Source organism: Pseudophryne corroboree, chromosome 2, assembly GCF_028390025.1.
Source record: "Pseudophryne corroboree isolate aPseCor3 chromosome 2, aPseCor3.hap2, whole genome shotgun sequence".
NCBI lineage: Eukaryota > Metazoa > Chordata > Amphibia > Anura > Myobatrachidae > Pseudophryne > Pseudophryne corroboree.
This window is the reverse complement of record NC_086445.1, coordinates 425651793-425677006: the sequence shown is the minus strand read 5'-3', so window position 1 is coordinate 425677006 and position 25214 is coordinate 425651793. Positions and strand designations below refer to the sequence as shown.

General features: G+C 42.1%; 1 protein-coding gene and 1 long non-coding RNA gene across 27 annotated transcripts in view; one reads left to right on the top strand and one right to left on the bottom strand.

Annotated features, from left to right (window-relative positions):
• The window catches only part of ABI3BP (ABI family member 3 binding protein), an 860645-nt gene that overhangs the window by 11521 nt on the left and 823910 nt on the right, over positions 1–25214 (top strand). The gene's annotated exons all lie outside the window — the stretch shown is intronic.
• LOC135050854 (uncharacterized) lies at positions 10197–11380 on the bottom strand. Its single transcript, XR_010241875.1, has 3 exons — positions 11344–11380; positions 10791–10858; positions 10197–10410 (listed from the first exon to the last, which is right to left on the bottom strand). It is a non-coding gene; the product is annotated as an uncharacterized LOC135050854 (long non-coding RNA).

The following is a 25214-nucleotide window of genomic DNA, read 5'->3' as shown; positions in this document are numbered from 1 at the left end:
AAATTATTGATAATGAGATGAAATCAATATAATATCACTAGTACTGCAGCCGGACAGGTACTATATATATTTATTATGTAATGACTGATGACGGACCTGCTGGACACTGTCAGGTCAGCACAGCACCGCAGACTGCTACAGTAAGCTACTATAGTAGTATGTATAAAGAAGAATGAAAAAAAAAAAACCACGGGTAGGTGGTATACAATATATATATATATATATATATATATATATATATATATATATATATATATATATATATATATATATATATATATATACAATTTTATATATATATTAAACTGGTGGTGATTGATTATTAAACTGGTGGTCACTTCAGGACAGGTCACGTTGCAACTTGCAACTAGTACTCCGAGGCCTAAGCAGACAATCACAAAATATATTATTATACTGGTGGTCAGTGTGGTCACAACAATGGCAGTGTGGCACTGACTCTGGCAGCAAAAGTGTGCACTGTACGTTATATGTACTCCTGAGTCCTGCTCTCAGACTCTAACTGCTCCCCACTGTCAGTGTCTCCCCCACAAGTCAGATAATACACTTACAGTCACACTATCTAATCTATAAATATCACTTCAGCAAGTAGTATAGTAGTATACAGTAGTACTCCTCCTAATAATGCTCCCCGAAAATACTGTGTCTCTCTCTTCTCTAAACGGCGAGGACGCCAGCCACGTCCTCTCCCTATGACTCTCAATGCACGTGTGAAAATGGCGGCGACGCGCGGCTCCTTATATAGAATCCGAGTCTCGCGAGAATCCGACAGCGTGATGATGACGTTCGGGCGCGCTCGGGTTAGCCGAGCAAGGCGGGAAGATCCGAGCCTGCTCGGACCCGTGTAAAAAACCTGAAGTTCGGGCGGGTTCGGATTCAGAGGAACCGAACCCGCTCATCTCTAGCAATAATGTGAATTACAAGTAAAGCCTCCGCTCTTTACAGAAATCAGAGCACCCGGAATGCATAGCAACAACACTTGGGAGCTTAGTTTCATAGTACTTTAAATATGGATGTGATGGGTATAATAATACTTAACACATGTAAATATTCCCTTTCCCATCTCTATATGGTTATGTCTGGTAATTCTATGAAAGGGATGAAAGTCCATTCATTGATTGGAGAGCTATAGGGGCCTTTTTATCAATTAATACTTGGTAGTTACCTACAAAAATTAAGTATCCTTTGAATGTATCTACAGGGGACCGGCGCAGTTATCAGAGATATTTGCTGTGAATGCCCTATTTTCAATCTCAAAAGCACCCCCCATGAGGGCTACTAATACCCCTTTTGCACCGCCGCAATAACCCAGGTTATTGCCGGGTTAACCTGGTCACAGCTCAGTGTGAAAGGGTCCAGTGACCTGGGAATCCAACCCTGGTAGCAAGCTGGGTTGGCGTCGGGAAGTACACAGGTTAAGGGTCAGTGTGAACGGGTGACCCAGGTCACCTGATCTGGGTCCCATTTACAGCATAGGAAGAGGCAGATCTTCAGTGCTTGGTGGGGTGTAGTAGGGTATGCTGGCGGATGGGCTCCCGGCGACCAGCATACCGGCGCCGGAATCCTGACCACCGGCATACCAACAGCGTGGTGAGCGCAAATGAGCCCCTTGCAGGCTCGCTGCACTTGCCACGCTGCGGGCACGGTGGCGCGCTATGCACGCCACGCTATCTATTCTCCTTCCAGGGGGGTCGTGGACCCCCAAGAGGGAGAAAAAGTGTCGGTATGCCGGCTGTCGGGATTCCGGCGCCAGTATACTGTGCGCCGGGATCCCGACAGCTGGCAAACTGAAGACCACACGCTTGGTGATGTTTAAATCTCCAAGCACTAGCAGAACAGTTAACAGTGTAAATGGGGCCTGACCTGGGATGGACCGGTGTTCTAAATCCCAGGTTGGAACCGTGGCTCCATCTGTGCCTGGGTGCGACCCTTGCAGCCTCCGTGATGCGCACGTGCCCCATTCACTACAATGGGAGCGTCTCTGTGCACTCTCGTAGTGGGGCTAGGCACCGGATCGCCTAGTCCCGCCGGAAGCGCACATTTGCGATGGAGCCTAACTAGATGAGTGCGGATCCTTCTGTATGCAATGCAAATTGGTTTAGCGCTCATGCTGCATCTGCCCAAAATGACAATCAATCAGTGACAATCAAAGCCTCAACATTGAAAAACTAGAGCAAATGTCACTTTAAAGTAGACTTCTTCCATTATAGATTCATTCTTTCACTTGCCAAGCAAATACTTTTGCTAATATCCACACAGACTATCCCTTGACACTTCTTTAATATCTACAAATCACTTCTCTGCACCCCTAACCCGGCTTTCCTTACATACCATGACTTTGCTTTCTACTTTTGACAACAACATTGACACAATTTGCCAAGACATTTTCTCAGTTCATTCCGTCCTCACTCAGGGGCGCTTGTAGAGAGGAGGATGCCTGTGTGCAGACTCTATCTGGGCCCCCTCCTCTCTAGCCGGCAGCACTGTAGACTTTTGGCACTAGTGTTACTAGGGGACCCTAGCGCTGTCTCAGTCTACTGCACATGCGCTATAAACATTTGCCAATTACACTAATCCTAAAAAATCATTTTACAACCCGGGCTCTCTCTGCAAACCACCACTTTTCTACCGCCCCCATGCCACAACATTTCCACTTAAATTGTACTGTATTGTTGCTTTGAATGCTGTTGGTCCTCCAACTCAGTTGGGCTTTGTGACATTCAGACCCAACATCTTGAGCCTCTGCCAGATCTTCCCAGCACTACCAATATTTAATGATCCTACAGATAACGATTATCAACCTTATGCTGATGCCACCAAAATGTATTTCTCCTCACCTGAGCTATCCCTTTCTTATGTAAGCAGCTGTTTCTCTGCTGTATTCAAACGTATGTCTTAACTGTGCCTAAACTTAAACGTGTACAAAACAATTTACAGTATAAATATCACTCACTTAAGTGTCACAAACGCCCATCAAACTAATCAGTCAATAACTCATTAGTTTCCTCAGTCTTCCAAGCCTTATGTCTCTGTGTCACCTCTGCTTTTGTCATTTCATCCAATGTCTTACCTACATAATGTTGCTAGAATATGCCCTTTTATCTTTACACCAAGATGCCTCGCATATGCCTTTAGTAACTTATTTTAAGTACTGTACACTGAATATATTCTGCAATACATTGACTATTGTTTCATTATTGTATTAAAAGCAAATATAGGGGTCGATTCAATTCACTGACCGTTGAATAGCGCCGGGAGTTTGTTCCCGGCACTATTCAATACAGCGACGAGTGACCCTCAATTGTCGGGAATTCTTCTCTCATCCCCGGGGGATGAGAGAAGAAACCCGTCAAAAGTGCTGCCGCGCGGCCGGCGCAAGGCTGATTCTGTAGGGAATCGGCCTCGCGCCGGGGAGTTAAGTCGGAGAATGCCCGTTCTCCCGACAATTCAACCTGTTTAGTCGGCGAGAACGGGCCATCGCTGACTTAACTGGAGCTGAATTGAATAGCATCGGGAGCTAATTCCCGGCGCTATTCAACTGTTGCTGAATAGAACTGACCCCATAGTGTATTCTTTTATAACTATTGCCCATACTGTTCACCTCCTCTGGTATCTTTGACTCCTCTCCCCCATATGTTGTGACCTCTTCAAAGCAGGGACATCTGATCTTTTCAGACATAAATTCTCAAATCTTACAGTATTCATTTTAAGGGGTAATTCAATTGTCTGCAAAATCACATTTTCATAATAAAAATGGGGGCATTTATCGTGAATCATGAAAAGCCACAATTCAATTGTTCACAAAAAATGACCAGCGATAATTTTCCATGGGTTTAACGTAAATTTCAGTTCCTCCTAAGCAGGTACTGTAAAAAGTTATGGAAAATCCCTATTGTGGCAGGGACAGCATGATTCTATTTCCACGTGAGGTTAATGTGGAACGGCAGGCTTTTGCAGGATTGGAGCAGCAGCAGCAGGTCTGATGGAATCCAGACCGGGTTTTAGCTGAGTTTTTAGTACGCCACAGCTGGGCTAATCACTACAACTTGTTTGCTACCTTTAAAAATATGTTTGTTCAGTAGGTCATTGCTCCTGATGCCTGCAAGTGGCCAGGCGATAGTATGAGGGTCTGGGGTTACGCTAGGAGCCATTTGGAATCTGTATTGTTTGTGTTTACCGGAGCTTGGAATGTTGTGCTGCTGTATTAAAGACTGACTGTAAAACCTGACCTGTAAAATATGCATGAATTGTGTAACCTGTCTGAGGTAGAAATAAAGTGCATTGTACTGCTATCCGGTCTACTGTATGTGATTCCTGTCATATTATAATAGGCTAAAAATATTGGGACACCCCCCTTAATAACTAATTAGGCACTTAGAAGTTTTGAATTATTTTTAATTGCCTGATAAAGATATGTAATTTTTGGGGTGAAAGAGTGCAAAATGATGGAAGCTGGGGTACAAGGTATGGGGCAGGTATATTGGGGTGCTTTTTGAGTGGGACAAGTATTTTTAGGCTTGCAGGTGGGTGTAATCATTTTTTTATTTTGATTTTTTAAGTAGCTTAAAATGACTCAAATATATATTTATACCCATTTTTATGTGCACCTTATTTAATTTGAGCACTTATTAGAATTATTATTATTATTATTAGCTGAAAAACACTTGCTTTCTATCCTTTTTTTTTTTTTTTAACTGCATATAACAGCCATTTGACCCAATTTAAGTACCCCAAATACTTTTATTATGACCACTAATAAACTTCAATACTGCTATGCTATATTATTTTGGCTTTTGGGGGGGTATAGGCAGATTTATCCATTTTCACCTACACTTTTCTCTGATTTTTGCCTGCAAGAATTATTGCGCGAAGCCCATTTTTGCACATTTGCAATTGGATAAGTGGGAAATGGGAGCACGCATACTGGGAAAAAAGCTGTTTTAGCTGCGCTTTTATGAGTGAAAAGTGAATCCACCATAAATGACTGCATTTTTGTACACAACTGAGTTCCCTTCCAAAGTCCCTCATTTCAGTGCTCTGCCACTGTCTCTTCTTATGCTGGTAAAAGAGGTGGAACTTCCATAGGTGCATTGCACCGGGGCACCTGAGGACTAAGGAGCCCACTGCTGCCCAGACCAGCAATGAGTTATCCCCCCCCCCCTCTCCCCGCAGACCATTTTAAGTAATGTCAAATGAATGGCCCAGTGCAGAGAACAGAGTTGGCCCCACTGCCTGAGAGACCTTCCCCTTACCTTAGAGAGGCAGGGATGACCTTGTATGTGTCAGACTGATAGAGGAGTCTTGCCACCTATCAGCGTTGATCACAGCCACTTACTGCCTCCAATTAAGGGCTGTGGCCCCTGTCACAGACAGAGCAGAGACAACTGTGTTCCTGCCCCCATGAAGGTACATGCCCCCTGTTCTCCGCACCACGCAGGACATTCTGCTTGTACGCCTGTCACCCTCTGCCTTTCCCCTGCCTTACGTTGTCACCCTCTGCCTCTGCCTGTCACCCACTTGGGTGACAGGCAGAGGCAGACTTGGGTTGTAGTGGAGGAGGGGGCCCCAAATTATATTTTTGCACCTGGGCCCAAAACTCACAAGTACCACCACTGACTGGTAATAAATACAATTGTACACACACTGAAGAAAAAGCACGTTGCATGGTATTATAAGTAATTTCCACTGCCCTATTTGTCACTTGCTGCTGAAAAGCTTTGTCAGTGAGGTCACATTTATGCTGGCAGGATCCTGTGTAGGTCAGAATTTACAATGGCCAAAGAGCCAGTGGTGTATTGATAATGGGTGCAGTGAGTGTGGTACAGGGGGACCCGCAGTGCACATCCTGCACCCATTATTTCAATACACGCATCTCCAGAGTTGTCCTGTCGGTGGCAGAATCTTTCCACAAATCACCAGTAAAATTGTACGGCAGCCATTTTCCAGGCATTTTGTGAATTCGCAATAAGAAAATTTCCTGGAAAATGGCCACAACGCCATTTCCCTGAATTTAAGTGTGGTATAATCTGTGCTCTTAGTGCTCAGACTTTCCTGTGCTACTGGCTAGAGAGGAGGGGGCTCGGACAGAGGAGGCTTCCTTCTCTGTGAATACACCCCTGCAAAGAGCAATTGATTTTGGTCAAAAATTGTTGCTACTGTATATCCTATTGGTGCAGAACAATACACTCCAGCAGAATGTGAAATGGAGTTGAGGACAAACAGTTTATCCTTAAGCAGGTTTGGAGGTTAAAGACAGTGGTATCGGTAATGTATACGTTACACCCCCGGGGTTGGCAGGGTATTTCTAAGGGGTTAAGAAGAGGTGTAACAGTTGTTCGGTAGCTATGTGATGGACCTTTCCCCTGAAGTGTTGTTCCCCATACCTTGTCTCGTAGTAACGTGCTCAGAGAGGTAGGAAAGATTGATATGAATCAGGAGTGAGTCAGCAATTACAACAGTAAGTTTTTTATTGACCTGCAATGAACTCTGGATTTGGGATGCCTGGTTAATTAACCACTTAACTGGCATGGTCAGATTTCATGCAACTGCGCCGTCCCACCCTGTCCCCCCGTTTTTGACGAGGAGATCCGTACTGCAGATGTGCATAATATAATGTTTAAATATTTTAAAAAATACTTTTTCAACTTTATTAAATAAAATACATTTTAAAAAACAATGTTGTTAACGCTTTTGAAGGGAAAAATCGTCAGTTAAAGGAAGTTGCTTTGGTTGCAAAACACAAAAAAAGACTTTGGCATACAAGAGCAACTGCAATATACAACTCACTACAGTTCACACCACAAAAGATGATCCAATATGCAAAAGACAGGCAATTAGAATCACAGAAGAAGAAGAATTGGAATCACAAAATTAACATAAAATCATAGGAATCTTGGAATCATATCCGACACTGCATTCCATCCTTCTGTGATGATAAGAAAAAGGATGACAAAGGGGTCAATTCTATTCAGCGACAGTTGAATAGGCCGGGAGTTAGCTCCCGTCGCTATTCAATTCAGCTTATGTTAAGTCGGCGAAGGCCCGTTCTCGCCGACTTAGGTTGAATTGTCGGAAGAACGGGCCTGGTTTTAAATGTATCCATGCTTGGCCACAGGTGACTTAATTAGCACCTTAGTCAATTTGATAACAATCTGTGCCGAGCCATGGATTTACCTAAAACCTGGACTGTTGGAGTGCCTTGAGGACCTTGTTTGGGAACCTCTGCGCTAGAGTGCACGCCACTCTAGCAAAATTTCTAAATTTGGTCCCAAAAATCTGCAAATCTAGGAGCAGAATTATTTATTATTTATTTATTTTATTTACCCTGTAATATTACAGCCTTTCTAATACTAAAAATGCATTGGGACTCAATGTTTATGAAAGTGTATAATGGGTTTTGGTAACATTGTTTTCACTAATTAGTGAGTATTTTAAAACTACAATCAAGGGAGTTAAAAATGTGATGCACTACAAATCTGTTTTCCTCTCTGAGTCATAATCCTAAGAGCAGGCGTTTCCAAAGTAAACAGTGAAATTCATTTGGAAATGATTTCTTTGGACAAGTCAACTATATTAATATTTTATTTAACAACTTGACGATTTCAGTAAACAGTGTAGAACTATATGCATGCATAAAGTATGGGTGACATGCTGTAGCAAGTAATCCAGCTATAAAATAAGATAAATACTGGACCTTAGTGCTGCAGAGATACTATTATACCTTGTTATGCAGAGCTTATATGGGCTGATTCACAGTTGATGGCAGTTAGCCTTGCCCGCATGGGTAAAAATGTGGATATTGGTATGTATCCACTGTTGGCCTCATTTTCCCGACTGCACTGCCCCTATTCATAGAGTATGCTTGGTTTCATAGTTGTAATTATCAGTGCACAGCCCTATACATGGTGTAAGAGATCTTTTTTACACATTTGCTAAAAACAAAAACGGTCTAGTCAAATTCAGTGTTTTGACCAAAACGCATTGACACAGATCGGGTGAGGAATTGTGCATGCCAACAGTAAAAGTAACCAGACACAGCATTTGTAGGACTAACGGCAGCTACAGAGAGACGATCCGTATGACCAGGGTTACCTAGTTATAGAGATTGGCAAGCCATACGGTTTTGCGCTTTGGATTTGGTTCTTGGTACTGCTTATACCATAGACTATGCTTCCCAAACCAGTGAGCCCCAAAGGATCTAACTTACATCAGTTCTTGCTGTTTCCCAGTGTTGCATATACAAGAGATGGAATACTTGTTATATTATATTTCATCACAAACTGACCCATGGAACATTTTTATATGCTTCTAATTAATTTCTTGATATGTTTGTTTTAACATTCGTATTTATAGTACCCTGTATAAAGGATATTACATAAAAAAAATATAAAAATATATGTTGCATTCTACCTTTATTTAGATAATTATACTGTAATTCACTAATCTGCTTAGTTTAATACAACTTTCTTTAGCAGAGCAGTCTCCAAACAAATTATATTATTATGACGTAAGAAATTTGTTCACTTTTATCACTGTACATTTATTTGTATTAGCACATACCTAGTCTGCAGAGCTTTACAGAGACTATTTGGCCATTCACACCAGTTCCTTCCCTAGTGGAGCTTACAATCTATGAGCCTAATTTAGACTTTTTTCATACTTTACGATCCACGTGGACTACAATTGGGAATGGTAACCTTGCCCGAAGCATGCAGAGTGAAGCGAGCCATGCGAGGGAACACGGGGGGGGGGGTAATTCAGACCTGATTGTAGATGTGCTAAATTTAGCATATCTACGATCAGCTCCCCTGACATGTGGGGGGACGCACAGTTCAGACCCAATCGCTGCTGTGCGAAAATGCACAGCAGAGATTGGGTCTGAATGACCCCCATAGTGCACTAATTGGCGTTCCCGGTTACTCTACGAAGAAAACGGCACCAAAAAAATAAAAAAATGAATGTCTTCCTTTAGTCATGTCGACCATTCTCGTGTGTGTCGACCTATTTTGTGTGTCGACTTAGTCACTGTCAACCTAGACACTGTCAACCTAGTATGGTCGACCCTATGAACCACACCCAGTAGTACACAAGACCTAGGACCAGCACTGCAAAATACCCTTCTTTGTGTGTGTGTTGCCTAGGCTTGAATTGTTATTATAACATAATTGTCTTTAGTGGGATTTAGCTTTATTTTACTTGCTTTAACTGAAATTTCCATTTAATACTCTGATTTAGTTTAAAGCTTCTCTGATTTTCAAGCATGCATTTACATAACTGGGTTGAGTTGTTTATTTGGGTTGGGAATGAAATGCCAGCTGTCGGGACAGACAGTGGCATCCCGACAGGTGAAATCCTGACATGGGATGTTAAGAAGTCTAAACCTCCCCCCTAGCCTACATTAACCCTCCCCTTTTGGTGCCTAACCCTAACCCTCCCCCTCCTGCAGCCTAACCCTAACCCCCCACTGGTGGTGCCTAAACCTAACCCCCCCCCCCCCCCCCATCCCATGCATGCGCACTGGACGGAAACTGGCATTATCCGATTGCACCACGAATTGCGATACAACCTGAATGGGATCAAAATATTCTATAATAATACTCAAGAATGAGACCAGCTAACCAAGTTGAGTGTCTAAGTTGTGTCAGGCGTCTTGTGCAATGTGGAGTAAAATGGGTTAGGTGTATGAGGACACATCTGTACATTACCATGCACAGTGGTCACACATCCTATTACCCTTGTCCGTAATTGTGGTGCACATACTTTATTTAAATTTTTCTTACATATATAGTGGGGGTAGGGAAGCTGCAGCTTTAGCATATAGTTCCACAGCTTCACTATATATATATATATATATATATATATATATATATATATTAATACCTGTATGTATGTATGTATGTATGTATGTATATATATAATATTATAGCTATATATATATATATATATATAATCAAACAAATACTCTCCCTTTGCGCTAATTTGTAATAAATAAATAAATACGTACGTAAACTATTTGGCTATTTGGTATAGGCAGCCTGATTCAACTAAGTCCACTGTTAGAAGGGACTGGAAATAAGGAATATACAACAATAGAAGAATTGGCGCCAGGGGGTTGCATCAACTCCCACTATTCCAACCCCTAATTGGTTAATACTTTTAAAAAAAATAATAACAACATGTTCCATCATAAAACATTTATTAAAAACATATTCAAATTAATACAGAGGAGATATATTATTCCACACTTTAAGATCTATGACTCTTAGCGCTGAATACAAATGTTGAAGGATCACAATAATCTCCTCCTTCTCCTTATCGTTGGTTCGGAGATAGCTTCACAACACAGACAACCCAACGCGTTTCGTATTATACAAAAGACTTCATCAGGGGTCTCTACAATTGTAAAAAATCTTATCAGAATTAAAATAAATTGTTCCTTAATAAAAATGCATAATACATTCAATCAAAATATATGAGGAACATATCATTATAATAGAACAAGGATATATCAGAGCAGACAGAATGGAAAGGAAGAAAATTACAATTGAATCTTGGGTCCTACCTCAAGCAGCTGAGAAGTACAGTAGTTTATACAAACAGTATAATGCGACAAAACTTGTTCATACATGCATGATAGAAACTTCAATATAACACCGAGGCTTTCTGATGAACAATCAGTGTGGCCTAATTGGAAAGATATTGACCTCATCATATATACTGAGTGTTCATATTATATATGTAATAAAAATATATCATAATGTCCACTCACATACCTTGTGGTGAGATATCTTGTACAAAAATTCGGAAACCAAGGTACTGAAGGGTCACTTAGAAAGGAAACCTAATAAATTCATATTTAGGGCAAATTAGTGAATGGTCATTATCAGATATTTAATTAGTCAATGATATCAGTTTTGACTTAGGATAATTGATGCATTTTATAATGAAACCGTATTTAAAGAACAACCTCCCTTTTTAGGTATAACATTTATTGGAGGTTTTTAAGACAAAAAAAACCTCTATTGCTGATCACTACTACCATTCTGGCCCATAGCAATTAAATACTCTGAGTCCAGCTGTTTCATTGATTGACATAATTAAAGTGCTGATCTTTAAACCCAGACTCTAAAAGTGCTGGAATGAATTATCAAAGAATAAACTTTTAATTACATACTATCACAAAATCAAAAGAGATGTGAAAGTGAATATATCCAACCATTGAAAGCACTAAAGAGCAATATTGCAAATATACATTAATAAAATATACATAGTGACATTTACATATTTAAATAGAGATTTGTTCAGAATGATGCCATATTCCCTCACCTTCTATATATCTGCAGTGGACGCTCAGTACCTGTGCAATGAAGCACCAGACTAGATGTTACCCCTTATAAAGGGAAAGGTGATGATGTCATCACATATCCTATTTTGATTGGTGCACAAATAAAGGCTAATTATAGCCTGATTATTAATGGTATAAACTAACAAACCTATGATTTTTTTCCTCTTATCATTAGGATTGATTCACTATAATAATGCACACCCTTATATCCACCCAATATAAGTAAAAGTTTAATTGTTATATGACCCACAATGCATTGCAGTGATATACCACTGCAATGCATTGTGGGTCATATAACAATTAAACTTTTACTTATATTGGGTGGATATAAGGGTGAGGATTATTATTTCAGATATATAGAAGGTGAGGGAATATGGCATCATTCTGAACAAAGCTCTATTTAAATATGTAAATGTCACTATGTATATTTTATTCATGTATATTTACAATATTGCACTTTAGTGCTTTCAATGGTTGGATATATTCACTTTCACATCTCTTTTGATTTTGTGATAGTATGTAATTAAAAGTTTTTATTCTTTGATAATTCATTCCAGCACTTTTAGAGTCTGGGTTTAAAGATCAGCACTTTCATTATGTCAATCAATGAAACAGCTGGACTCATTAGAGCAGGGGTTCTCAAACTCGGTCCTCAGGACCCCACACAGTGCATGTTTTGCAGGTAACCCAGCAAGTGCACAGGTGTATTAATTACTCACTGACACATTTTAAAAGGTCCACAGGTGGAGCTAATTATTTCACTTGCGATTCTGTGAGGAGACCTGCAAAACATGCACCGTGTGGGGTCCTGAGGGCCGAGTTTGAGAACCTGTGCATTAGAGTATTTAATTGCTATGGGCCAGAATGGTAGTAGTGATCAGCAATAGAGTTTTTGTCTTAAAAACCTCCAATAAATGTTATACCTAAAACGGGAGGTTGTTCTTTAAATACGGTTTCATTATAAAATGCATCAATTATCCTAAGTCAAAACTGATATCATTGACTAATTAAATATCTGATAATGACCATTCACTAATTTGCCCTAAATATGAATTTATTAGGTTTTCCTTCTAAGTGACCCTTCAGTACCTTGGTTTCCGAATTTTTGTACAAGTTCTCACCACAAGGTATGTGAGGGGACATTATGATATATTTTTATTACATATATAATATAATATGAACACTCAGTATATATGATGAGGTCAATATCTTTCCAATTAGGCCACACTGATTGTTCATCAGAAAGCCTCGGTGTTATATTGAAGTTTCCATCATGCATGTATGAACAAGTTTTGTCGCATTATACTGTTTGTATAAACTACTGTACTTCTCAGCTGCTTGAGGTAGGACCCAAGATTCAATTGTAATTTTCTTCCTTTTCATTCTGTCTGCTCTGATATATCCTTGTTCTATTATAATGATATGTTCCTCATATATTTTGATTGAATGTATTATGCATTTTTATTAAGGAACAATTATTTTTAGTTCTGATAAGATTTTTTACAATTGTAGAGATACCCCTGATGAAATTTTTGTATAAGACGAAACGCGTTGGGTTGTCTGTGTTGTGAAGCTATCTCCGAACCAACTATAAGGAGAAGGAGGAGATTGTTGTGATCCTTCAACATCTGTATTCAGCGCTAAGAGTCATACATCTTAAAGTGTGGAATAATATATCTCCTCTATATTAATTTGAATATGTTTTTAATAAATGTTTCATGATGGAACATGTTGTTATTATTTTATAAAAAAGTATTAACCAATTAGGGGTTGGAATAGTGGGAGTTGATGTGACCCCCTGGCGCCAATTCTTCTATTGTTGTATATTCCTTATTTCCAGTCCCTTCTAACAGGGGACTTAGTTGAATCAGGCTGCCTATACCAAATAGTTTACGTACATATTTATTCAGGGTGACAGGTTTTACAAATTAGCGCAAAGGGAGAGTATTTGTTTGATATATATATATATATATATATATATATATATATCTATATATATATATATATATCTCAAATATATCAAATATATCTGTGTTACTGTTAGGAATAGGCAGTTTCATATTTTAAAAACTAAATTGTTGCACATGCTACATAGAAACATGAAAGTGACCACATGTGCTAAGGAATAACGATAGCAATTGAAGGTATCATTACTGTAAATGCCTCACTACATACTGTAGTTCTCTGTGATCTTTTTTGTTAGTGCTGAGCTGACAAGTATGATGTATCTGTGCTAATTATAGAAAGTGCAGAGTCCTGTATCCTTTCCAAAATGTCACTAAGGCGTACATGCTGCCCTCCTCTTTGTTTATACATACAAGCTTCAACTTGCCAACTTCACATATCTCTAACCAGAAGTAAAGAAAATTATGTTTTCTTTTATTAACTCATTGATTAATAGAGCATACCATGTCATGTAATGATTTAAGAGTGAGAGTAATATAAGGATAGATACCACACAGATACCAACAATTCTTGGAGCACTCCTAATTGTCTGCTGCCTTCTTTACAGTCGGAGGTACTGTATCCCAACCTCCCCAAATGGAAATAATATATCATGTAGAAAAATACAATGAAAATATGGAGCTGTCACATAAAACACTCTTTGGGGGAATCCAATTAGCCGCACAGGGAATGGATCCGGGTTTCACGGCCAGACCTATTCAATATTTTACCCACATGCTGATCCATACATTCCGGGTTAGATGTAGAATGCATGGGTTTACCCACGTGTTAAACCCAAAGGCCATGCTTTTTATCCCAGACTTTTTCCTTGCATCTCCTGAGGCTTTGTGGAAAAGTACTCAGGATTTAAAGAGCAAGGTAAAGCCAGCTGATTGAATCAAGCACCATGCATAATTAGCTGCTAAATTATTATTATATAATAAATTGTTATCTATAAAATAATTTATTAGTAGTTAAATAAATTAATCTGTCCATTTGTTGTCAGATCAAACAAATATGCTTAGGGGTTATAATTACTTACTAAAGATCAGTTTCATCAATATTTATCGCTTTCAGACCAATGGAAAATGATTTTAAATTAATATTGTCTTTCATTGGCAAAAACACACATTACGCAGATCTTTCACATAGTAACATTGTTAATGAGGTTGAATGAGGTTGAAAAGAGGTAAAAAGCCCATCGGGTTCAACCTGTATCACAGTTTTGTCCAGTGTGTACACTCAATGTAATTAACGATGCGCGCTCCCGTGCATCATTAACGACCCCCTCTCTCGTCTGTACATGTTCAGACGAGGGAGGTCTTCGTTAACGACAGCCATGCCATGCTATAACGAGATGCAGTTAAAATGCCGGCAGTCTGGATACCGGCGTTCAGGAGATTGACCGAATTTTAACGACGGTCGGCAGCCTGACCGAGTGGGAATAGAACCTGGGTGAGCGAAATAAGCCACCGGTCCCTGAAGCATGGCAAGTGCATCGAGCCTGCGAGGGGACTCGCTGCTGAGATTCCGGCAGACTGGATGCCACTGTCGGTATACTGACAACCGGCAACCCGTCTGCCGGTATATCCTACCATTTCCCCTGAAATACATCAATTAAAAGAAAAGAAAAAGAAAATGGGCTTTTAGTAAATATACCCGATGGTTTGCATACTACTCCGATGGCTGGTGGACTGCGTATGCGCGGGACCAATATTGTGCATGTGCAGAGTGGGTCCTTCGTTGTTACGTGCAGTGCCCCAAGACGCAGCATGACTGACATGCTGCAGCCATTTTGAGGGTAGCGGCAGGGAACATTCTACAAAGATGCAGCTGCTGTGGGTACTGATTTCTAAATCAGGCTCATACCATAGCTGGGGAGAGCATAACCTAGCTTTTTACATTTCAGTGTAGAACAGAGAAAGATTATCTGTTGTACTGGGAAATTATGATCATGTAAAGCATTATTGTCTTTGATATATGTTCATTGAATTAAGATCACTAATTTATACTAACATTAAGTAGAGACAGAACATCAATCTCCATATTGAAAAGATGAGCCTTTCATTAATTTATCCATCTCTCTTCTGTGGAAGGTTGAATATCGGAGGTGGAGTGGGTGGGGAGGGGGCGGGGGGCACAATACGGGAGAGTAGGCAAGTATGACTTAAGTCTCATTACAGGAGTAACTTTATTTGTGACCAAATATACTGTTAAGGTATATACACACTGAGCGATTTTTCCCTCTGCCCAGCGATGTCAGCGGGGGTGAGCGGCTTTCCATAGCAGGACGCTATGGAAAGCCGTTCACCCCGCCGCTCACCTACTGGTAATACCAGTAGATGAACGGCGGCTGCCAGCGATGAAGGGGGAGCGTGCATCAGCGCTCACCGCTCAACACTTGTGCATACACACTGGGCGGTTTTGAGCTGAAAGCAACTCAACACACCAAAAGTGACCTGCTTTCAGCTCAAAATCGCTCAGTGTGTGTGGGCCTTAAGAAACAAAAAAAACTTATATGCTTAAGGGCAGCTGTCAGATCTAAGGATATAGGGGTTTAAATCCCGCTTTGCAAGGAAAGCCCATATGATGCTGTGACTTTTTGACCCTTTGCAGACCAACCATTAACTGGTGCCACTGTGAGATGAGACAACTGCTTCAGGTTTCGTGTGATTTAGAGTGCAGCTATTGCATTTTACTCCTTGCATCAAGATTTTTTATTTTTTTATTGGGGGGGGGGGGGATTAAATTTACCAAAGATTCTAAATCGGAGAACTGGTGATGTTGCCTATAGCAATCAATCAGATGCTGTCTATCATTTCTCTATTGCCTTTTAGAAAATGATGGCATGTGACTGGTTGCTATGGGCAACATAACCAATTTTCTGTTTTAGAAGCTTTAGTAAATTTACCCCTGGGGATCAGAAAGAAAAATTAGGATGACTACCGTGAAAAGTAACAGACATGTCTTCAAAAGATGGATAACAATTTGACTCCCATCTGGTAACTGATGTCTCGCCTATATTTTCATAGCTATACATACAATAACTTTACATATTGCATTGAACATTGCACATCAGTGGTTTGATCAGATTTTTTACATCAGTGGATTTATCAGGTGACCTCTTTCTTTTTTTCAATCAGTCTTTGGGCAAACTTTATATATATATATATTTTTTTTTTACTATAGTTTGCACTAGTGGTGCCTCTAGGAATGTACAATACGTGCCTAGTGGGGAATCCACCTCTGGGTTCATCTGTATCATTAATTTATTTATTTATTACCAGTTATTTATATAGCGCACACATTCCGCAGCCCTTTACAAAGAATATTTGGCCATTCACATCAGTCCCTGCCCCAGTGGAGCTTACAATCTATATTCCCTATCACATGTACATACACACATTCACGCTAGGGTTAATTTTGTTGGGAACCAATTAACCTACCAGTATATTTTTGGATTGTGGGAGGAAATGGGAGTACCCAGAGGAAACCCACGCAAGTACGGGGAGAATATACAAACTCCACACAGTTAGGGCCATGGTGGGAATTGAACCCATGACCTCAGTGCTGTGAGGCAGTAATGCGAACCATTACACCATCCGTACTGCCCCGTCATGAACATTTACGCCATTTACAAGCTCTGTCGGAATCATCTATCTCCCATCCTCCTCATATTCCGTGTAGTCGATAATGGTAGGGGACACACCACCTGTTCTAAGTGAGGCCTTATATTGCTCTGCCATTTTTGCTTAAACCCTCCTCTTTATATCCATAAACTTTTAACGTAAAGGAGCTCAGTGCACTTATATGGGCCTACTGCCAGGCAGGTCCGGATTAAGCCTTGGGGTGGCCTGGGGCACGTAAGACGAGTGGGCCCATGGGAAGGGGGAGAGGGGTGTATTATATAAGAATGTGCATACATCCCAACATGACCCATTCCAAGAGGGAAAAATGCTCTCTACCAGGATTTCCCTCTAATATATGATTGGTGTCACCTGTGTTGAACTATTTAATTGATAAGAAAGGTATTTCATCATAGGTCATTGCAATCATACAGTACATTAAAAAGGAAGCCCAGGTAGAGAGCAGTTTGTCCCTCCTGGAATGGGTGTTGTTGAGAAGTATAGATTGTGTATATTAAATTTAAACCAATGGTGTATATTAGATTTACACGAATAGTGTAATAATGCCTGGGTACTCTTTATAGCTCCACCTAATTGAGAAACAACTATTTTATAAAGTTTTATTGTAGTGGAACAAAGACAACTTAAATAATCTTAAAATACGCCTAGGAAAATGTAATCTATTATTTATCTTGTCACATGCAAGAATAGCAGCAGCCTCTGTACTACTTACAGTGTGCCTCTCTCTCTCTAGCCCCGAATGCTCTTGTTAGATGACCAGTTACACAGGACCCAGACATCAGGCAGGGAGGAGGAGAAGCTGGGATCCCTGGGTCACTTACAGCTCTCTACCCCCTCTATCTCTCCTCTGTTTGTGAAGTTTCATCTGTAGCTCAAACCTAATACCCCTGTGTCTCTGTCTACACTGCATACTGTCCTGCTCGCATTCTGGCTGCCTAGTTCTGCTGCTGCATGAGAGGGAGAACTAGTGATGTCAGTATGCTCTGGCTGTGGGCCTCCTGGTAAAGCGGGCACGGGGTGCAGTATCCCTCTGTCTTTATCCATCAGAAAGAGAAGGCTTTTGCTTAGTGTCCAGTGGTACAGTACAAGGGGTAGATTCTGTTAGCCATCGGACTTGCCGCATGGTTGCAGCTCTGATGTTCGCTATTAAGTTACTTCAGCTACACCATGGAGTAAGACGCAGGGTAATTCCATAGCTCTGGCCATTTAACCAAGAAGCTATGAGTTAACATGAGTAAAATACGAGCTCACAGTGGTTGGAAATTGGCAAGTAATTTAACCTGGGGCGTCAAACGAGTAAGCTGCAACTGTGCTACACCCATGGCCAATTGAATCTGCCCCTAAGTGTAAGTGAATGTCTGATGGCTCATGAATTTGACCCTGTTATTTGTCCTGCTCCTATCCAGCCTGTGGTAATATTAATATTTGTGTGGTTGCAGGGGTCGAGGGGTAGTGGGGTAGGTGGGAGGCTGTTATAGAGGAGGGAGGGGCAAATAAATCATTGTGCAGGGCACCGAGATTTGTGTTGCTGGCTCTGGTTAGGAGTAGACTGGCTGGTACTTTATCCCTCCCCACGTTATCACTGTCCAAAGCTTAGTACATCTGCCCCAGTGTGTTTTAACAAAACAATGTTTATATCACAGTGAACTGGATTTCTTTATTATATATCTATATATACTTATTGTATATCTAGTGAGGAGATCATGGTAGGGGTGCCCTCTCCTGGCGTAAATGGACACTTCCAAACACCCCAGGGAACAGCACACCAGTCCAGGATTTTTGTGCAACTCGCCATAGCTTATTATTTTGTGCAGCACAGAAAACATAAAAATAACCCTACAGTAGCTCATCTGGGCTCTATCTAAACAAACTGGTTCCATCTCTGAGTGGTAGGCTATAACCACAAACATAAGCATGTGCACAGTACTCGCAGTCATAAAATCGGTTTCTCTTAACAGGCTTACTTGCCTGTTCTCCCAGGTAGTGATCCACTGAGGAAAAACCCTGAGACACCTATATTAGCCTGTTACAGGTGTAATAACTGATTAAAAATCAATATTTTCTTTTCTCCACTTCAAATGTCCATGTATTGTCTGGATATTTTATATGCTTACAAAGTAAATAACAATGGTGACTAAAATCTTCTTTTGTGCCAATCAGTGCTTTATACAACAACCACCAAGATAGCAGTAGCAAGCAGGGCCGGATTAAGGTCCACATGGGCCTGAAAATAATCAAGGGCCTATTGTGAGAAATTGAGAAGGTGTGGCTAATGTTGTTTGGGTGTGTCCAGTGACATATGGGCATGTACACTCCCTACACTATAAACCCCAATGTCTTCCAAAATATGTAAAAGTATAAAAACAGCATCACTTTGTGAGGAAATTGAAAATATAATTTTAATTATTATCATTTATGGCAACCATGTAACCAGCTGGACACTTAATCATGATCATGCTGTTATGGTGATGGGCCTATATTTATCTGGGGCCTGGAGCTGGAGCTCCATCCGGCCCATTGTTAATCTGGCCTTGGTAGCAAGAAATGTTTTTCCTGCCGTATTGCGACACCTATTTAGGTAATGACAAGTACAGAAACAATAGCTTTTGGAAATCTACAGTACAGAAATAAATAAGGCTGGGAATAAATATAGGTCACTACTTCTTTTAATTACCAATATCTGCTGTTCTCATAAAGATGGACTCAACGCAGTAACCATAGGCATTGCTATAATGGGTGCAGTGTGTGAGGTGTACACGGGTCCTTAGGTTCAAAGTGGCCCACACCGCACAAACATATATTATACTTACCCCTCCGGAGTCCCGTGGCGGCCCTGCAGTGCGGAAACAAATCACTTTGAAAATGGCTGCCGCAGCCATTTCCGAGTGATTTACGCACTATGCCAGAGTCTACTACTAGCTGCCGGAGAGGAGGGGTCTGCAACGGAGGCTGCACACCGGTCCCCTCCTCTCTTAAAACGCCCCTGGCAGTAACCAGTACATATTAAAAAAATCTTTGATTTTTCTGTGATTATACAGCTAGAAGTCTTTATTTTCCTATAGCTCCTGATACATCTTGGTTCTCTCTCCCAGGAATGAAGTAAGAGGAATTTAAAATATGATCATGTTTACTAAAATGTACTCTTCTGCCTATAATTGAGTATTTTATGTCATGGATTTCCACCTACTTGTCCAGGCCTATTCCTATGGAAAACATGTCAACACTGTTAAAAAGCAATGATATCACATTTATTTGTAGCCCAAATGAGAGTAAATTAATTGAGTAATCCATAAGGCAAAGAGCCACATATTTATTATTGAAGTGGTGCCAACGCGTGTGCTCGAAATACGTGTGTGCCAATTTCACAACTTTAAAATGTTTTGAATTATAGAAAGCAGGAGAAAACATGTAAGAAGCAGATGACAAAGGTTTGCTGAGGACAAGAGAATTAATGTGCCTGTTTATTAAAAAAAAAAAAAAAAAGTCAATTTTCTAATGCAGAAAGTTGCTACCTGAAAATAGATGGTGGAATCCTAGACAGCTAGCACATCAAATTGGACTGAAGCGCTAAGTGGTGTGCCACAAGGCTTGGTATTAGGACCGCTATTGTTCAACATTTTCATTAACAACCTAACAGAAGGTCTAGAGAGCATGGCGTCAATTTTTGCAGATGATACCAAATTGTGTAAGGCTATAAATACGGAGGAGGATGCTGAGTTGCTTCAGAACGACTTATAGGCCCTACACACTGGCCGATATTCCTCAAAGATATGAACGATCTCGGTCATTATTGAACGAGATAACGTTCATATCTTTCAGTGTGGAGGCACCAGCGATGAACGATGCGCGGCCCCGCACTCGTTCATCGCTGGTGCCCCGTCGGCTGTGCATGCAGGCCAATATGGACGATCTTGTCCATATTTGCCTGCACTTCAGTGGAGCCGGGTGACTGGGGGAGTGAAGAAACTTCACTCCCCCGTCACTGCCCCCCCCCCCCCCCCCCCCGAGCTGCCCGACGGCGGATCTTTATATGTGTAGGGCCCATTAGTTAAATTAGAAGCATGGGCAGCCAAATGGAGAATGCGCTTCAGTACAGACAAGTGTAAGGTAATGCACTGTGGTAACAAGAACAAAAATAACACCTACATACTAAATGGGGTAAAATTAGGGGATTCTGTACTGGAAAAGGACTTAGGTGTTCTCATAGATGGCAAACTAAGCAGCAGTACCCAAAGTAGGATTGCAGCAAAGAAGGCTAATAAGATATTAGCATGCATAAAACGGGGAATTGATGCAAGGGACGAGAGTGTTATACTCCCGTTATATAAATCACTAGTGAGGCCACACCTGGAATACTGTGTACAATTCTGGGCACCATACTACAAAAAGGATATCCTGGAGCTAGAAAAGGTTCAGAGGGGGGCGACCAAACTAATTAAGGGCATGGAGACGCTGGAATATGAGGAAAGGATTGCAAGACTAGGCATGTTTACACTGGAAAAGAGGAGACTAAGAGGGGACATGATCAACATCTACAAATATATAAGGGGACAATGCACAGAGCTTGCGCGGGACCTGTTTTTGGTTAGATCAACACAGAGGACTCGTGGACACTCGCTCAGGTTAGAGGAGTGGAGATTCCGCACAATACGGCGTAAAGGCTTGGATTAGATAAATTCCTAATGGATAAGGATATCCAGGGTTATGGTGCATAGTCACGCAATATAGTTACAATAAAAAGAGGGATAAAATGCAACTGCTGACATCAGCATCAGTCAAAATTTTAGACCAAATAATCCTGCATAGGAGACCACAAATAGGTTGAACTCGATGGACAATTGTCTTTATTTCAACCTTAGATACTATGGGGTCGATTCTATTCGGCAACTAATGAATAGCGCCGGGAATTAGCTCCCGACGCTATTCAATTCAGCAACTAGTTACGTCGGCGATGGCCCGTTCTCGCCGATAAAACAGGTTGAATTGTCGGGAGAACGGGCATTCTCCGACTTAACTCCCCGGCGCGAGGCTGATTCCCGACAGAATCAGCCTCGCGCCGGCCGCGAGGCAGCACTTTTGTCGGGTTTCTCTTCTCATCCCCCGGGGATGAGAGAAGAATTCCCGACAATTGCAGGTAATTAGTTGCTGAATTGAATAGCGTCGGGAGCTAATTCCCGGCGCTATTCATTAGTTGCCGAATAGAATCGACCCCTATGTTACTATGTTACTATGAATGCGGAAGCTTTATGAAGAATTTGCTATAAAGGAAGATCATAATATTAATTGGCTAATAGCAAATTTACCTCTTGCCTCAACATATGTAGATCTGTTTCTTCACTTGGATAAAGAAAAACTCCTTAAATTCTGTTTAGTATGTTGAGAAGTGTCAGTTTTGCCACTTGGAACTTCCCAAGTAAGTTCTGCAGTACATGTTCTCTAGCATAGTGTATATGGGTTGGGACTGAAATACCGGCGTGCAGGATGCTGGCGGTCAGAATACCAACCACGGCATCCCAATGTTTGGAATAGGTGGACAGGGGAAGGTAAGTATACTCACCCTCCCCCAATGGGACCCTAACCCTCCCTTCTAGCAGCCTAAACCTAACCCTCCCTGGTGGTGCTTAAACCTAGGCTTACACCCCCCCCCCCCCCCGGGCCCACAGCCTAACCCTCCCATCACAGCCTAAACCTAACCAGCACCGCGCCCCCCCGTCCTTCCCGTGCGGCTTACTAGTCAGTCGGGCTATTTGGGATCCCGGATGGTATTCCGGCGCCGGGCTTGTGACCCTATTTGGTATGTCGGTGTCAGTATTTTGACTGCTGGGATCCCGACCGGATTCCGTGAAATTAACAGTAACAGGGTGTGAATGATCTGTTGCAGAACTGGCGTCAGTCAATACTAATGTACCGGGCCTGGGCCCAGAGGAGTTTAAATACCTTTCTTGGAGTGTTCTGAAAGTCAGTGTAAATGTGCTGTAATTGTGTATATGTGTGTGTGTGTGTGTGTGTGTGTGTGTGTACATAGATATATAGATAATGTGTTTGAGTGGTGCCGCCACACAGAGGGGTCTATTCATGAAGCAGTAAAAAGTGTGGAGAGTAAACCTATGGAGAAGTTGCCCATTGCAACCAATCAGCTGCTTCGTACAGTTGAACTGTATGCAAATTTTAAATGTTACTTTAATGCTGATTGGTTGCCATGGGCAACTTCTCCACTGGCTCGCTTCTCCACACTTTTCACTGCTTCATGAATAGACCCCAGAGTGTTCATGAGGTGCCACAGCTCACCCATGGCCCATGCATCTGGATAGCAGGTTGCACCGCCAGAGTGGCTACTGTAGTGACGGCATACCTGCCAACTTTTTAAAAATGCTTATTGGGACCATCATGCGTCCCGAAAGGGGGCATGGCCAAGGACGAGATAGGCGCTGACCCGTTTTTCTTCAATGTGGTGGTGTGCCCAGTGCTCACGGAGCAGCTGGGCAACCCCCTGCTCACCTCCAAGCATTGAATACGTGCCGTGCGCCTGCGCACAGCATGTATTCAGCGCGATCCTTTGCTGCTTTGCATAGCAGAGCAGTGGGTGATCAAAGCCTTCTCATCTGCTCCCCCCCCCCCCACCCTGCCCGTGGGACACTGCGAAATCGGGACAGTTGGGAGGTATGGTGACAGCTGAAGCATACTTTGGATGTGCCAGACGTACACACTGGGTATAATAGTAAATAGAACTTTCAGGGAAATATTTCTGTTGGACAGATAATTCAATATGTCGTCTGTAGGAAGTCTTTGGGGAATTATGATTCCTGCAATGAGATTTAATTTGAATTTGAAAAATATTTTTTTTTTCCACATTAAATACGGAACAGAGAAAATTGTGGTAAATGTATCCAGTATCAAAGCTGCACTATCAATTGACTCTTAAAAGTAGGGACATTTCTGGAGATTTCAGAATTTCAGACCACACCTGGAAAATATGGACAGTTGGGAACTATCGGGCGTAGTGTGGGCAGACCGAGTGCTCCTAGGCACAGTGGAGGACAGGAGCACCAACAGGGGCAGACTGCATATGATTTTCCCTTGCATTAAATGGCCGCTAGCGGCCCCCTAAAATGATGATCAGGGGGTGTTTCACAAAACCATGCCCCCTTTTGGGTGCATGCACCCACTTTCCCCTGCGGTGCTTTGCCCTGTGTTTTCCCTTCAGTGAACAGTAACAAGTGAGCCATGCCACGCCTTGCAGCTCCACAAGGTCTAGGACCTGCCCTGCACCACAGCCAGCAGTACCGAGATGGGGGAGGAGGGGGGGCTGGTACTCTTTACCTGGGCCCAAGTCCCACTACCTCCTCCCCCCCCCACCCCTCCCCATTGTAGGCAGCAGGGAGAGAGAGAGGACACTACTGCAGCAGCAGCCTCTCTCCTCAGCCCAGCACACAGCAGTGTGCTGCGCTGGGTAGAGAGGCAGCTGCAGAGACAATGTCCTGTCTCTACCTGCATGATGTGCATGCGGGTGAGTGATTGTACCCACCACTCCCCCCAGCAGCTGTCTCTGCCGCCCCTTGCTCCTCACTTGGCGCCTCATTTGCACCCTGGTTGCACAGAAACTTTTTTCATTATTCCCTAAGGAGGGGGGCAGGCCACACATTGGCATTGGCCACGCCCCCCTCTGAGTACCTGGGCCCGACACAGCTGTCTGCGCCCCTGACCTTAGCATGCATTTGCTTCGTGCATCATGGTTTAGCGGTACACCTCTGCTACTGTAGCTATATAACTTTATAACTTTTGCCACTGTCAGCAGAAGATGCAACATTGGAGGTCAGATCTATGGAGAGACCTGTACATGTAACTAACTATAGGATTTTGTGCAGTGAATTTTTGTGGTGGTGGTGTTTTGTGGGAAGCACTCGATATCCCGGCTGTGGGGATCCCGCCGCTCTGCATACCGGGATACTGACAACCATTCTCCCTCTTGGGGTGTCCACGACACTCCTGGAGGGAGAATAAATAGCGTGTCACGCGTAGCGAGCCCGCAAGAAGCTCTTTTGCACTCGCCCCGCTGCCAGCATTCTGGCAGTCGGGATCCTGGCACCGGTATGCTGGGTGTGGGGATCCCAAGCGCCGGTATATCGTAGTACACCCGTAGTGTGTGTGTGTGTGTGTGTGTGTGTGTGTGTGTGTGTGTGTGTGTGTTTTTGACTGACTGACATTTATGGGATTTTTATTGAAAATAAGCAGGGCAATAATATGTAGATTATTATTATATT